Source organism: Ochotona princeps, chromosome X (genome assembly GCF_030435755.1).
Source record: "Ochotona princeps isolate mOchPri1 chromosome X, mOchPri1.hap1, whole genome shotgun sequence".
Lineage (NCBI taxonomy): Eukaryota > Metazoa > Chordata > Mammalia > Lagomorpha > Ochotonidae > Ochotona > Ochotona princeps.
In genome coordinates, this window is record NC_080865.1 from 90,290,677 (window position 1) to 90,304,924 (window position 14,248).

At 36.7% G+C, this 14,248-nt stretch overlaps 1 pseudogene; it reads right to left on the reverse strand.

Moving 5' to 3' along the window:
- Positions 1 to 883: 883 nt before the first annotated feature.
- Positions 884 to 1,798, reverse strand: LOC101522220 (olfactory receptor 10A4-like; annotated as a pseudogene).
- Between the last annotated feature and the right edge of the window lie 12,450 nt (positions 1,799 to 14,248).

The following is a 14,248-nucleotide window of genomic DNA, read 5'->3' on the forward strand; positions in this document are numbered from 1 at the left end:
GAAATTGACAGAACAAAGGAAAACTCATCAATTTCACAGTAACTGCTTTTTTTAAAAAGACTTATTTATTTATTTGAAAGACAGATTTGGAAAAAGGAGAGAGAGAGAGAGAGAGAGAGAGATTTCCATCTACTGGCTCACTCTGCAATGGTTGCAGCTGCCAGGAACCTGGAGATTCTTCTACATCTCCCACGTTGGTGCAGGGTCCCAATTCCTTGCACCATTCTCCACTGCTTTCCCAGGCTATAAACACAGAGTTGGATTGGAAGTGGAGCAATGTGTCCATATGGGATGCCAGCACCACAGTCAGAGGTTTAACCTACTATGCCATAGCACCAGCCCCACCATAACTATTCTTAACAGTGTAGAAATATTTCCACCTAGTTTCAGGTTTCAAGAAGTGCAAAGAGCCATTAAAACACTCCAGCATTTTAAAAATATTGTTATTATTTTCCATGATACAATTTTTGTAAGTATGGGAATTCCCCCCTCCACCTCCTCTTCTTCCCTCCCTATTTCCCTCACATACCATTCTCCCCCATATTATTATAGTAGTATAATCTTTCCATAACTGTTACAAGTTTAGCATTCTGCTATTTAAGTGCTTCATGACATTGTAGGTATAGGCAATGGTAGAAAATCAAATATCCTATTGTCAAGGTATATTTAACAGTTTCATTGCAGTCTTCCTTTTATTCAGGAGTAGAGATGCATACTGCAACATATTTTCACTTCCTGGTATACTAGTCTCCATTATAGAGTTCATTTATCAGAATGCATGTATATGCTTGTTTACCTAAATATCTATTTGTTTTATATTTTGCATGAGTGTTCACTTATATGAGAGAGAACATATGACATTCCAACTTCATTTTGTCAAAATCTAAGTCAATCGTTTTAACCATTTTCTCAGAGCTTCCTTCACATCCTTGTTCCTTAGGGTGTACATGACAGGGTTGAGGGCAGGGGTAAGCACTGTGTACAGAAGGGAGAGCCACCTGAGAATGTCATCATACCTGGGCCCTGATGGGAAGCCATAGACAATCCCTAGTGTCCCATAGTAGAGACTGACCAGTGTCAAATGAGAAGAACAGGTAGAGAAGGCCTGCTGCTTGCCACTCGCAGAAGGAATTTGTAGGATGGTAGAGATGATTTGAATGTAAGAAGCCAGGGTCAGCAAGAAGGGTCCAAGGGCAAATAAAGTGGTACATATAAAAGAGGCCTTCTCAGCTAGCCAAGTGTCAGCACAGGCCAGTTTCATAATAGGCTTAAGATCACAGAAGAAGTGGTTGATCTCATTGGCAGAACAGAATGGTAAGCGAAAAATAAGAACCATGAGAAGGGTGGGGGCAAGAAACCCAGCCAACCAAGAGGTACCAGCTAGTCGTAAGCAGCACCAGTAGTCCATGACGCTGGAGTAGTGCAGTGGGTTGCAGATGGCTATGTAGGGGTCATAAGACATTACAGCCAGGAAGAAGCATTTTGTAGCCACCAGGGCAGCAAAACAATAAAACTGGCAAACACAGGCTGGGAAGGAAATAGGTACACAGGCCAATAGCAATGTCTTCAGCATTAGGGGCTCAATGGTTGTGATGTAGCCAATTTCTAGGAAGGAAAAGTGACCAAGAAACAAATACATGGGCATGTGCAGGGACCGATTAGCTGATATTACAATTAGGATCACAATGTTACCCATTAGAGTCATCACATAGGTGGTCAGAAATATCCCAAAAAGGAAACACTGAAGGCCATGAAGATCTCCAAAACCCTAAAGGATAATTTCTGAAATGTGAGTCATATTTGCAGCTTCAATGCTAGCCGTGCTTTGCATCTAAAAATAAGTAAATCAAAATTTGAAAGAGTTATTGATCAAATATGATTTTTAGAAAAAAATAGCTGCTTAGAGCTGTCATGCATATTGAGTATAATTGACTCCTTCCTGAAAGTTCACAGTTCTTGAATTTTATTAGTAAATTTAACTACAGTCTCCCAAAGGTCATTTGCAAAGTTGATCTGTAATTATAATAATTTCTTAGCATTTGCAATGTATAGCATCTAAAAATGGTGACTCAGGTACATAATTTATGCATTTTTACAATGTTTATTTCAAAAAATATGAGGTCACTATACTTTGATGATCTTACTTTGATTATTACTACTGTTGCCAGTGGCTTATCATTAGCAATGAATATTTCAAAAGTCTTCTGTACGTTGCTTAATATCTATGATTAAATCTGTTCTCTCTTCTAGACTTTTCATATTAGTTCAATTATACATATTGCTTTTCATTATTATAAAGGCATCTAATATTTAAAACTTATCTGAGAACAAGTTCTCCAAACATTAGTAGACGAGATATAGTTAATTAAGCAAGGGAACTAGCAAGTACATATGCTTTTTTTAAATTTATTTATTATTTTTAATTCATTAATTACATTGTATTATGTGTCACAGTTTCATAGGTACTTGGATTCTCCCCACCCCTTCCCAAACCCTCCCACCATGGTGGATTCCTCCACCTTGTTGCATAACCACAGTTCAAGTTCAGTTGAGATTCCCCCATTGCAAGCGTATACCAAACATAGAGTCCAGCATCTTATTGTCCAGTCAAGTTCAACGGCTTCTTAGGTATACCCTCTCTGGTCTGAAGACAGCCAGCAGAGTATCATCCTGATCAATTATTTACTTTTAACATATTGGTTACTCATTACTATGTCAATTAATTCCATAATGATGTAAATTTTTGCTGATGGTTTGTTGGAGCAAGTACATATGCTTTGCTGACAGCATCTTTTCTCATCTTTAAAATAGTATATTAATTTATGTTACATGTTTATATATAATTTATGTAACAAGCCGGTAATAATAGTAAAGGCTCATTTTTGGTGCGTATTAGGCATTTGTTCAACCATTCAGTACATATTTATTTGTCCTAGCTGTCTAGAAAATAAAAATCAGGAAAAACACTTTTTCATTTATTTTTTTAAAAACTTATTTATTATTTACCATAATGCAGTTCTGTCTCCTTCCTCCCTGTCCATTCCTTTCTCCTCCCGGATATTAATCCCTGAATTGTAAAATCTTCTGAAATTAACATTCTCAAGTGAGAAAAAAAGTGAAGTAGAGACTGATAAAGGACATTTGAGTTGTTCACTATGAAATTAAAAAATAAGGACACAGTTTGAAAATAATAAAAAATATTATGTGTTGTGGTTGGGGGATTGTGTGTGGCCAAATTGGAAAGCTTTAAAAATTGAGACCTAAAAAATTAAATGGGAAGGAAGGAGCAATGCAAAAGTTGGAAGTGGAGTGAGGTAGAGCATATCAGGTAGAGGAAACAAATCTTAAGCAAGGAAAAACAAACTTACAAAAAAAAAAAAACTAGTATGAGGGCGGGAGGGAGAACGAGGATAAAAGGATAAAATAGAAAAGGCTAGATCATTAGTCCTGTAAGCCATGCTATGGAATGTGCATGTTTAAACAGTGTAGGAATCCACTGGAGGCCGTTAAGCAGCATGTGATGTAATTTGGAGCTTAAAATCACTTTTGCTGCTATGTAAAAAGTGAACTACAGGGAGAACATTAGGAACAGAGTGAGATACTTAAGAGATTGTTAAATAGCACCAGATGAGCGATAATAGTATACCTGAATGTGGTGTTTACAGAAATGGTGGGAAGAGGGCAGGAACATTAGAAGGCAGAAATGTCACGACTTACTGATTGATGTGTGGAAGGATGAAAAGTGAAAGATCAGAGATGACTCAAGGGTTTCTGGTTTGAGTAACTGATGTCATTTACTTAGTGAAGAATATGTGGAGAGGAAGTTTAGAAGAAATACAAGTTCAATTTGTGTTAGTTGGAGATGTCTTTGAGAAATCTGAGTGAAAAAGAGAAGCAGAGTCCTAATATGGAGACAATGTAGCTCAGAATAAAATACTGGCTTTGAATATAAATTTGGAAGTTATCCAAATGTATGTAGCATTCAAATTCATGGGAGTGGGTGATACGACCCACAGAATGACATCCTACATTTAGTTTTGAGACTCTTTCCATTAGGTCTGATAGAAAAGGATCCAGAGAAAAAAACTCATTCAGGTAGGATGAATACCAGGGGGCAACAGAATAACAACTCTTGTATTTCAGGAGAATTATCAGTTGTTTTAGAACACATTGTGAGATTAAGACAATGACTGAGAATACTCTTCTATTTGGTTATATAGATAACATATTCAGTGAGATGATAAAAACAGAAGGGAAGCAAAGAAATTTGGCAGCAACTAAAGTAAGGTGAGCATCAATTCAACATTTTGTGTACTGATAAGTATGGTCTAGAGAAAGCAGATGTAGTTGGAGCTGAGTTGCTGCATTTAATATTAGGACGAAGAACTAGTTTGCTTCTGTAAATTCTGGTTTCTCATTGAAATATTAGAACAGGTCATTATGTAGGAGTGAAGATAGAAGAGAGCACTTGGGAGATTCGAAAGCAGAAGAAAACCTATACACTAGTTATATGTGGAAGTGAGGAGGCTGTACTACTAGAAAAATACTATTACTTTTCAGGCAGCATTGGCCAACAATTTAATGAGGAGATGAATTTAAGAAAGTGATACCAGACTGCTTTCTTAAATGATCTTCTTTAAAAATGTGCCAGGATAAAGTAGGCAGTTAGTTGGTTTAAACCAGATTTGGGATTTGATATGTTAAAACAGTGGAAAAGATTACGAGCAAGAGAACGGCGAGGGTAGCAATGAAAAGTCAAGATGAAGGACTGTATGATAAATGTCAGATCACATCTACTTTTTCCCACTCATTGTGAAGTCATAGCATACTGAAGCAGCAAAGAACATTCAAAATATTACTTGATCAATTTTTTCATTTTATAACAAAGTACTGTGGACAGATAATGTCCTTAGGATCAGAGACTCAGTAAATAACATATGAATTCCCATTTAGGTCTCATTTTCCAATGTTTGATCATTTCACTACAGCACATTTAGATTTTGTGGCTCTTTTAATCTTCTTTCACTGCTCTGAACCCAAGCATTAATGTATTACAGGTGAATTCATGGAGGAAGACTTACCTTCATTTAGAAATATACATGTCTGGAGTTTAATACTTTTTGAAGAGCCTTCAGATCTCTTATTATTTTTTTTATCTTCCCAACTTTCTTGTGAGGTATTTGAGAGTAAGTCCTTGATTTCTGTCAGTGTATTTACAGGTGAAAAAACTGATCATGATTCCATCACCCTCACCCCATTGTACTTGCATTTTGGTTATAATTTTTATTTTGGAAATATAAAACTAATTTTATGCATGCTGATGTAAATGTGAATTTACAAGACACAAATTATATTATGAGGCAAGAGTTTTTGTCAGGTAACTGGATAATAGGAGCCATGTGGCGATTGCCGTCATCTGAGCTGAACAACAAATGCAAGAAATTGAGATTTCCATGATGGAGATGCAATAAAAAGATGCTTTTTTAGTAAAAAGTGGTTCAGAGGGCAAAGTGAAGTAAATTATTTCAGATCATGGTGCATGTTAACCAAAGAAATCACTTTCCTAAGGGAAGACAGGAAGCCATTCCATGCAGAAGGAATCAATGCAAAAAGGTGCAGTAACTCAAGGGTCAAATTGGCCATAGCTTTGGGAGAGACTGAGTGAAGTGAGTAGGGGTTAATGACAGAAAAGGCAGGAGTAAACACAGTTTTGGAGGAATACCAGGAGAGAGTTTTACAGATGGATCACAGGAATGGGAGGAAGAAAACAAAATCGCCATAGAAGCCAAGGGAGAAGTGGAATCATCAGAATTACTGCTAGAGAAGATGCTGTCAATATTGGCATAGTGGGAAATACTACTGACGAGTGTAGTAACAAGGAGATACAACAAATTTGAGCTATATTTACAAGGGGATTATTGATGGATTGAAGGAGAGAGGGAGGGAAAGAACAAGAGAATCAGAGAGAGAGAACAAATAAAAGAGGTAGAAACTAAGACAGAAAGAAGGCATACTTATTCTTCTTGTTCTTTTTAGCAAATGATAAGCTCAACCACGAGTCTAGGCAGAACCTAAGTCCAGAAGAAAGGAAATATGGAAGACAAGTGAGGGGGTGAGTGATGGAGCCAAGAGGGTCTGAGGGGAGGTTAAGGGGGATGGGGTAGAGAACTACAGTAGTGGAGACTTTATCTTCAGGCACAAATGAAACGTCATCCCTTACAACAGGTAAAGCTGGGTACAAACAGTGATTATGGAGATAATTACCTCATCTTTTTCTTTCCACTTGATTTTGGAGTCTTAAGCCTTTTCTGGATGACTACGATGAACCCATGGTAGAAATGTCCATTTGCTTCCTCAGAGCCTGTCTTGTTATCCATCAACATAGGCGGAGCCCAAAATACCTAGTGCAGACCAAAGTGGGTTGCTAACACAGATAGGAGGTTTGCTGTACCACTACTCGGTATGACTAGCAGTACATCCAGCAACAGTGTGACAGACATGTTATTATATATCCTTTTTGAAAGATCCAGAAGGACCTTAAAAGCCACAGCTTCCCAACCTTTTCTTTTACACTTGCACAGCTATACTTTTCTAGCTTCCTTGGAGGGCTTCTAAAAGGAGGAACAAATTGTATGTCACCTAAGGGCACTTTTAGTTTTCAGGTGGTTGTGGCCAAATCATTTTTGGCTCTGGCCGTGACCTCTTTGGCTTCAGAAAGAACCTAACGCTGGCTCGTGCATCAGTCTTTTGAACACTCCAGCCACCTTCTGCAAGCAGGGGCTAGTAGATACAGTTGAAACAAGAAAACCAATTATGTTCAAATTTCACTCCTAGGGGAGATTTGCTTTTTAATTGAGAGATCAATGTTGAATTCTCATGACATCCTGAACTTTCATTCAGTGACTGTTGACTAATGGTGTGAAATTGGATATTGGACTATCTGACCTGTCACAGAGGTCAGAGTCATGGTCCAGATCGGTCAGTCTGCAGAAGCTGCTGACAGTACCAAGTGATAGTTTGGGAAGGGTACAATGTGAAAAATACTAAATTATTGAGAGAAAATCTAGGATCTAGGCCAGGCATTCCCATGCCTGTGCAATTTGGTGTCATTTATCTTAACTTTTTTCCAGTTTTTTTCCCCCACCTTAAATCCCTGCTCTGATAGCCTCACAAGATTCCTGTGGACCTCAAAGGAGACGTGTGAGAGATCCCCTTATTAAGTAAAGATCTGCATGACCCGTGTTAGAATCATATTCAAGAAACCTGATGTGGCTGATCATAGAAATTAAGCATAGTTTTTTTTTTTCAGTATTCGTAGAAGCCCAAACTCCTAAAACTGGAATTAAAACCCTTACTTTTTTTTTACATTAAATATAGCCTTAAAGCATCCAAACCCCCTACCCCCAAAAGCCTTCAGTCAACCTCAAGTGAATTCCTCCTTCTAATGAAAAGCACAACTGTTACAGTTGGGCTTTTATAATCAAATTTAAAGTCCGCATACACCACCTGTCAGAGGCAGTTTTTCAAGGTGGTTCCCTTGTCGTTTGTCCATCCTTGGGGCAAAGCTTGTACTTGGCCTCCTGGGAAATTTGCCTCAAGGCTGATTTTATGTGATGTCACTGTTCTCCATGTTGTTAAAAAAAATGTTGGGCAGAAGAGTGGAACCTTTCTGTACAGCGTTCAGTAAGACCTCACCCCTATTTTCTTTTTGTTTGAAGCCTGTGTGAGCCTCCTTAAATGCTCTGTGATCCCTGGTATAAAGCAAACTGCTTGCAGAGACATGGTCATTGCCTCTATTATCCCAGGACATCACTACTGGCATCACTCATTTAAGAGTACAAACCAATGGGCCCAGCATGGTAGCCTAGCGGCTAAAGTCCTCGTCTTGCATGCCCGGGATCCCATAAGGGTGCAAGTTCATATCCCAGCTACTCCACTTCCCTTCCACCTCCCTGCTTGTGGCCTGGAAAAGCAGAGGATGGCCCAAAACTTTGGGACCCTGCATCCCCCGTACGAGACACAGAAGAAGCTCCTGGCTTCTGGCTTTGGAATGGCTGAGCTCTGGCCATTGTGACTACTTGGAGAGTGAACCAACAGATGGAAGATCTTTCTGCCTCTTTTTCACTGTGTAAAAACCTGACTTTCCAATAAAAATAAATAAAAATCTTAAAAAAAGAGTGCCCCCCAAGTATTGCTCTCCTCTTCTGTGTCAGGCACTATTCTAGATGCTGAGAATACCCAGATGAGTTCTGTTTGGAAAGCTGGCTCCATGACATAGGAATTTAACATGCATTGGATGTTTTAAGTACATAAATAAACCAATCAACTTGCAGCATAATAAATTCACTAACTTGTAACTTTTGGATATAGCACAGAGAAGTGAAATGGGGAATCGGTTTGAAAGCAGGTAGCAACAGTGAAAACTCATTTGAGGGTCTGTCATTTTCATTGTTTTTTTGTTGATTTGTTCTCCAACTCATTATACACTTAACATTTGACTAACTCTAGCTATGATTTGGGTGTTAAAGGATGAAGAGAAATGAGTCAAGCTGGCAAGAAAGCCAAAAGAATTTGTCAGAGGGAATAGCATGTGCTACTAAGGAAAGGCAAGAGAGGAGACTGGAGAAATGGATAGACACAAGAAAATGGAGGCTGGTGCACACCTTCTTAAAAATAGGGACTTTATCCTGGGGTTAGTGAGCTACACACTGTTGGTGGCTGTGCACATAGGTTATAAGGAAAGGAAGAGACTTGAGGTGGAAGTCCACTGAAGGGGCTATTGGTAGACAAGCGTGGCCATTGAAAAGGGAAAGGGGCAGATGGATTTAGTTGATAGTAATATGGTTGTTGGTGTCAGTACAGTCAACTTCTTTCATTATCACTCAACTTTAACAAAAATAATTTTTGAAGAAATAACTTTCCTAAGAGACCCCTGATACCTAGTTGGAGCATGAGCTTGAAGTTCATACACGATTTGGTTATTAGATATCAATTCACATTTGCTATGAACAGCAGCAGAAGCAGACCCAAATTCCTCACCATCCCAGAGAAACCTGTATGAATTACAAAGCACTTCAAAAGCTTTGTGCGTGTTTTCAGAGAAGCACAGTTGTTCAAGAATAATGCGTGTTACATAAATAAATGAATGAACAAAACAAGGAATAAATGTATGGGTATAATTTACTAACATGGGCAAGTCTCTGTATTAGATAAAGGGCAAGGATGTCTCAGATGTAACTCTTGGCCTTGAAGGAAATGAAAAAAATCTTTCAGCTGGACAGCTCACCAACATGACACCTCCTTCCTAATTGCCAGCTTGCTGGTCACTAAGGCTCGGCAGGAAGTTTGATTAAAAGAAGACCCAATAAATGTCATGTAATCTTCCGTCTGCAGAAATTATTGAACTGAAGATCACACAAAGTGTCAGGTTTCTTATAATTTTAAGTTTATGAATTTTTCAAAAATGAAGTTTAATGAGGAGCACATCATTTGCACATAGTGAATAATTAAAACTGTATAAATAAGCTTCCTCCAACTCCAGACCTCCAGTCTCTCTTCCCAGGGGAAAGTACTATAAATGGTTTATGTGGGTTCTTTAAGTAAGAAATTGTGTATGCTTATACTACCATTTCCATACTTACACTTTCCCATATTTACAGAAAAACGATCACATAATACATAATAATGGATGGAACATTTTCATTTAATGTATCTTGGAGATCTTTCTGCATCTGAACACAGATGAATCTCATTCATTTTAACATTTTCACAGTGTCTAGCAGGTGAATGAGCCACTGTTCATTTGTTTTTGCTTCAAAGCTTGTTTTCTAAGACATAAAGCATTGTAAGTACAGCCAAAATTCCCTTTGTCCCCAGTCTCATTTCCCTTGAGCTCAAGGGGCAATCACTACATGTGTAAAGTTGCTATGTCTCCTTCACTTTCAAGTTTTTTTTATCATTCTATTGCGTATGAAAATATCCATCAACAATGTGGTGACATTGCCTATGTTTTACCTTTGACATGAAAGACATGGCAATGTTTTGCAGGTGACTCTATCCATTTCACATTTGTGTATTTGCACACATGCCCGCAGATATGTATAGCTTATTATTATACTGAATGCCGGTGGCTGCTTGGTTTTTCATTCCAACATACTGTATAAAAATAAGAATCACACAATTACAATTGTTTTTCTGAAATTCTTGCGTAGCGATTGCCCTAGATGGAGTAATACAAGTGTCAGAGTCCTCACGAATTGGAAGAGAAAATAAATCAAAAACTGAAGATATTTTGAGCTAGAAAAGAATGCAGAACATGTTAATATATTTTAGCCGTTTCAAGAGTGGTAATGAGTATATTTGATGATGGCTCTAATATTAAAAGGTACGAAAGTGTCAGAGTACACACAGATTTTCAGTTATACCGAGTACTGCTAACTTGTTCTCTAGAATGGATATATAAATTCACAACCCTATAAGCACTGTATAACAGGTGGTTTTTTTTTTCCTTACATTCTTCCCAGCATGTGGTATTAGCAGATGTTTTTATTTGGGGCTATTTAATGACAGTGGGGCAATGGAATAACATCACTATATTAGTTTAATTTGCATTTCCTTTTTGTTAGCAAGGAAAAGCATGTTTTCACTTACTTACTATCAAGGTTTACTCTGTCATGCATCATCCGCTAATATTTTCTCCACTGTCAATTTCAATCATTTGTTAGTTAGTGTAGTCCTTTATGTATTGTGTATCTGTTACAGTTTTGTTGCAAATGCCTTCTCTAAGGTTGCCCCTTGCCTATCTTTGTCTATTATCATTACATGACTTTTTTTTTTTGACCCCTTGATGAGATGTGGTCATTCATGGTGTATGCTTTTTGTGTCTTAAGTTCAGAAATACATTGCTTCCCTTGAAATTTTTGAAGATATTACTCAAAGTTCTTTCAAAATTTAAAAGCAGGCCTGTTGCAGTAGCCTAGCAGCTAAAGTCCTCGCCTTGAATACACCGGGATCCCATATGGGCACTGGTTCTAATCCCAGCGGCCCTGCTTCCCATCCAACTCCCTGATTGTGGCCTGGGAAAGCTTTGGGACCCTGCACCTGCATGGGAGACCCGGAAGAAGCTCCTGGTTCCTGGCTCCTGGCTTTGGATTGTCTCAACACCTTCCATTGTGGTCACTTGTGGAGTGAATCAATGGACTGAAGATCTTCCTCTCTGTCTCTCCTCCTCTCTGTATATCTGACTTTGCAATAAAAATATAAATAAATCTTTAAAATAAATAAATAAATAAATATTTAAAACCCACAAAATCTAAAAGCCATTTTTCACAGTTACTAAATTCATCTGGAAACTTGTTTCTGTGTATGATGCAATGTAGAAATATAATTTTATGTGTTCTGATATGAATAAGTAGGTTTTCCCACACCATTTGTTAAATAAGCCATAGTTCCCTCCCATGGTTTGCAATGCCAGTTCTGTCATATACCAAATTTGCCTGAATTATCAGACTTCTGTCTGAGTTTATCTTTTGTCCCACTGATTTACTGCTTTCTTCTTTCCAAATATATATTTTTGAAACTATTATACTTTTCTTAAGTGTTGATTTACTCTACTTGTTCTTCATATCTTCATAATTGACTCTAATATTTTTGATCCTTTAATTTTTCATAGGGACTTTATAATCAGCTTGTCAAATTTTATTAAAAATTACTGTTGGATCCTTTGCTTGAACTTGCATAGAATTTATGGATTAATGTTTCAGACAACTGATGTCTGTCAAGACTTCTTTCTTCTCTTCTTCTTCTTCTTCTTCTTTTTCTTCTTCTTCTTCTTCTTCTTCTTCTTCTTCTTCTTCTTCTTCTTCTCTCTCTCTTTGTGTTGTTCAACAGTGCCTACAATAGCTTCCATAAAAATCCAGGGCATTGCTAATATTTGCAGGCAGGCAACTCACAACGTTGCTTATTATTGTGAATGCAAACTTTTCTTCTTCTTTTTTTAAGATTTGTTTATTTTTATTGGAAAAGCAGATTTACAGAGAGAAGGAGAGACAGAGAGAAAAATCTTGCATCAGCTGATTCACTCCCCAAATGGCCACAAAGGCCAGAACTGTCCTAAGCCAGGAGCCAGGAGCCAGGAGCTTCTTCTGGGTAGCTCATGTGGATGTAGGGTCCCAAGACTTTGCGGCATTTTGAACTGCTTTCTTAGATCACAAACAGGGAGCTGGAAGGGAAGTGGGGCAGCCTATGAGCCAGCTCTCATATGGGATCCTGGTATTAATGGGGAAGGATTAGGCATAGTCCTAATCCTTTCAACTTGTCTTATTGAGGTATGATTTACAAATAATAAAATTAACCAATTACAATGTTAGCAATTCTGGCAAGGATTGACAAGTTGAGTAACTGTTACTAAATCCAAGAAGTTCCTTCGTCTTCCTTGATGTCAGTCTCTTCCTCCAACTGAGTCCTGGCACATTTTTGCTGTAATGAATGACGCATTTAGGGACATTCCACATGCCAGGTTTTGTTTGGACATGTTTTTAACATCTTCTGGATAAAAATTCCTGGGAGTGGAACTGCTAAGTTATATGGTAGGTATATGCTTAACTTTGTAACAAGTTTGCCAATTTGTACAAAAGTGGATGAACTACTTTGCATTCCCCACAGCAATATACATACATAGGTTTTGATAGTTATCCCGAATTCTCAACAGCACCGATATTTCCTGATTTTTTTTCCTTTTTAGCTAGTGAATGGTAATTTTCATCATGTCATAAACAAATCATTATACTTTAATGTATTTGTTATACATAGACTATTGTATCTCAATATATTATATTTTACTTATTTATAAAGCATTGTTAAATTGCTTATCATAATTGCTACAATTATGTTATTATATTATCAAATATAATGTATGCATATTATTAGATTATTTATTATATCTTATCATATTATAAAATATATTGTACATTATGATACAAATATGCTCTTATAGATTATATAATTGTAAATTGTAATATATAAATTATTATAAAATGTTTATTTTATTAAAAATAAAATATTATCTCATTCTGTTCTGCTACTATATAAGAAAAGTATTACTTTTTAAAAATATCTTCTATGCAGCAATATTGATTAGCTCCCTTACCAGTTAAAATAGTCTGAGCATTCTCTTTAGCTTTCTGTACAGCTTAATAGTCCATAAATAATGACATCTTCTTTATTTCCAGTGGTTAAATCTGTTTCCATTCTTTGTTTTGTTGAATGGACAAAGGTCTCTTGAACAAAATGTCACATAGTAGTTTAGAAAGAAACTATTGTCTTATTCATGGCTTAATGAGGAGTTTTCTAAATTTTTTGCACTGATTATGTTTACTGTGGGTTTTATTAGATAGACTTTGTCAGATTAAATGCTTCTTTCTATTCTTGATTTGTTTGGAGGTCTTTTATTCCAGGAAAGGTGTTGCATTTTATTTATTTTTCTTTATCTATTCAGATGAGTATGTATTGTTCTGTCTTTAATTAGCTGAAGCAGTGAGCTGCAATGGATTTTCTAAAATTATGCTATCCTTTAATTCTTGGACTCAATCCCCGGGTTATAAAATATGATTTTTATGTATTTCAGTTTAATTCACTAATATTTTTATTAGGACTTTTGAAGTTTTTGGTTAGAAAATGGGATTGGCTTCTAGTATTTCTTCTTTAGGACAAGTTGTCTGCTTTTGGAATCAAGTTTGTACTTGCCTCATAAAAGGGATTGGTCAAGTTTTCTTTTTTGTCCTACTTTGTTGGATATTTTGTAGAATATACAGGTTATAGAGTTTTTGAAACTTTGATAAACCTTTCTTGGAAAATCACATGGAACTGGTGTCTTATTGCAAAGGGCTTGGCCATCAATGATATTTATTCATTATTTAATGGCACATTCATGTTCCAATTTTTCTCTGGACAAGCTTTTTGTGAGCATTACTTTTTCAGCAGTTTTCCATCTCCTCAAATCTGTCATTTTTATTGTTACAAAAATATTTCATAGTATGCTTATTTTTTTAAACATTTGAAAATTTGTTTAGTAATGTCTAATTTTCAGTGTTAATAACAATGTTCACTCATTTTACTTATTCAGTCTTAGAGAATTTCTCAGCTTAATAATTTTGTTAAGAAATGTTATTTATTTGTATTTGAAAGGCAGATTTACAGAGAGAAAGACAGACAGAAAGGGATAGAAATCTTACATTCACTGCTTCAACCC